This window comes from Mustela nivalis, assembly GCF_964662115.1.
Source record: "Mustela nivalis genome assembly, contig: HAP1_SCAFFOLD_1241, whole genome shotgun sequence".
NCBI classification, from domain to species: domain Eukaryota; kingdom Metazoa; phylum Chordata; class Mammalia; order Carnivora; family Mustelidae; genus Mustela; species Mustela nivalis.
Window position 1 is genome coordinate 164,673 of NW_028135423.1, and position 2,812 is coordinate 167,484.

Here is a 2,812-nt window from a genome sequence, read left to right on the forward strand (position 1 = left end):
GTCAATATAGAATGATTCCTCCACCCTCCCATTGAAGATGTAAAAAACTTTGTATTGGGACCTTGGAAAAAATATTAACAGAAATTCTGAAGTGAACAGGGAACACAAAAGTGAGAAAAATAAATTTGTAGATGAGGGTAAGATTGAAGTGGACATTTGCGTACTGAATTACTAGAGAAGTTGGTTGTAGATAAAACAAAAAAGAATTCTAATGTCTGAAAACAATGTGGGAGAAGACTGCTTTTCTTTACGGTATTAGCAACAGCAGTATAATAGATTATGTTCTCTCCTGCTTTATGAGATAGAAGGTCAAATGACAGGAAAGGAAAAGACAGTATTAGCCACTTACTTGTTTGTTTGTTTTTTAACTGAAACAGTTGACAGTTTTATTTTCACATTTCACAGTAAAATGAAAATCGTTTTTTTTTTTTTTTTTTTTTTTGCTCACTACTCCCCTGAAAAACTATTCTCTCTTTGATAGAAGGGGGAGCAAGTTTTCCTTGTCATGTCATTAGAAAACACCCAGAGTCTCAGCACCATAGTCTCCAGGGGAAGTAGAACAAGTAATATAAAATGGATATAAAGAAGTTCCTGTCTCTCCTTATCTGTCTGGTCGAGTCATTCCTGGCCTCGTGGGCATCATCATGGGATGGGCAGGAAGTCTCATCATTGGGGGCCCAGGCGTCATTGACATGTGGCCTCCTATAGGCAGTTTCATTCAGGAGCAGGTCCCACTGGTATCATCCCAGGAGGAGGAGGGCCCCCCACATAGGATGCAGGCATCATCCCAGGGCCAGGAGGACTAGGGAGACTGGGGGGAGGTAGGATCATTGCATCTGCAGGAGGAGGAGCAGAGGTATTTTTCTTTTTTGAAATGTGGGGGTTGTTTTGTCGCTGAAGCTCTGAACCTGCTCTTCCATCAATTTCTGACAGTAGTCTTCACATTATCTGTTTCCTGCCTCTGCGTGTGTCTTTCTCAAAGATGGAGAGTCATGGGTGAGGCGTGAGTTATCAGTAGTCACTATGATCAGTAGTCATAAAGCTTAGGCATGTTGCTCTGCAGGCCAGTGACCACTCTGTCCCATGCCACCAAGAAATGACTGCCACTGACTTGTTTTAATAAGACAGTTCTGGGGTATGTCTGCTTACGTATGTAATAAACCCTATCTAGCTAGTTCCATAAGAGAAATCTCTCGTGCATTACTTGTTCTTCATAAGATTCCCTTGCACCTGGGATAGTGTGTGCTCTAAAGGCACTAGTTAAGAATTTTTTGGACCTCTGGTTAAAATCACAGAGTTATGATGAAATCCCAAGGTGTTAAAAACTACAGTATGTCAAGTTTAGATTAAATTATGCTCATTATATTGTGTTTGCCAAGGTAGTAAAATAGGAAAATGTGTTTGTATGTGTATATGTATTTTAAATTGGCTTTTAATTATGAGATTTTTTTTTTTTAGCTGTAAGGGTTTTTAAAGCAGGCAAATAAAAATTATTTAAAATTAAACCGTAATTGGTGCTCGCTTCGGCAGCACATATACTAAAATTAAACCGTAATTGAAATGATTAGTTTTCATTTAAAACACCAGAAAGGGAAAGAGGAAATAAAGACAAATGACATAAAACAGGAATTGTTTACCAAAGTAAATCATGTGTTTTCACTTGACAAACACCCCAGAGACCATCTTTTTTCCTCAGTTACACTGGTAACATTTCCATTGTCCAACATGTTGAGAAAATGAGACCTGGGAAGTAATAGAAAATTTTTATTAAGTGTTTACTGGATTCGCTTGGAGGACCTATGACTTGTTTGTTTAAAGTAAGCCAGATTAAGAGCCTGCTTTGTAGAAAACTTTTGTAACTTCTGAGGAAGTATGTAGTGGTTGGATTACCTTTTGGCTTAGTATTAAAGAGAGTTGTCTCCCTCACTGTGTCTTGTGCTTGGCTCCTTGTGAGTTCCTTGTGCTTGTTTAGCCGTGAAGGACATGAAACACCTTTGCTTTCTGAAGCATGGTAGTGAATATTTTTGAAAATTTAAGAGATTGACTCTTTTTCTAGTAGGAATATGTATATGGCTTTTGGTTCATAGTATCTACTTTGCTCTTTCCCCCTGCTTATTAGCCCCTTCATATTTTTCTTTTTTTCCCCTTTCTCATCAGGTCCATGTCTTAGCCATTCTTTCACCAGTATCTTTAGTTCCTTTATGTCATTGTTCTTCTGCAGCATGTCTCTGGCAAAATGCCTGATTCCACTGTTTGCTTTTTCCTTACATACTTTAAGCCTTGTGAGCAGTGCTGAAGAAAATAAGAAACCTCGACGATTGCCATATTATTTATTTATTTTGTTTTTCAAAGATTTTTATTTATGTGATAGCGAGAGATGGCACAAGTAGGGGAAGCAGCAGGCAGAGGAAGAGAGGGAGAAGCAGGCTTCCCGCTGAGCAGGGAACCCACTGTGGGGCTCCATCCCAGGACCCTGGGATCATGACTAGAGCTGAAGGCAGATGCCCAGCTGACTGAGCCACCCAGGTGCCCCAACAATTGCCATTTTAAATAGATGGTTCTCTAACAAGGCCTCAAAAAAGCCTGCAGTGCTATCTAGTAATCCTTTTAAACTTGGTGAGGTGTTTTGTTTTGTCTTTGTTCTCCACTCTGGCTATTTCAAATAAGGTCCTGTATTCTCAAATCTTAGATTTTAACTTCCTCACTCATAGTAGATAAATATCCCTCTGGCTTCCTAAAGCAAATAGAAGTCAGTATCTAAGATCTCCCTTAGCTTTCTGCCATTAATCTACTGTTTAAGTCTGCTCATTCT

At 39.2% G+C, this 2,812-nt stretch overlaps 1 pseudogene across 1 annotated transcript; it reads right to left on the reverse strand.

Annotated features, from left to right (window-relative positions):
- Positions 1-594: 594 nt before the first annotated feature.
- LOC309857775 (U1 small nuclear ribonucleoprotein C pseudogene) lies at positions 595-920 on the reverse strand (annotated as a pseudogene). The gene has a single exon. The product of its transcript is annotated as a U1 small nuclear ribonucleoprotein C pseudogene (transcript).
- Positions 921-2,812: the final 1,892 nt, after the last annotated feature.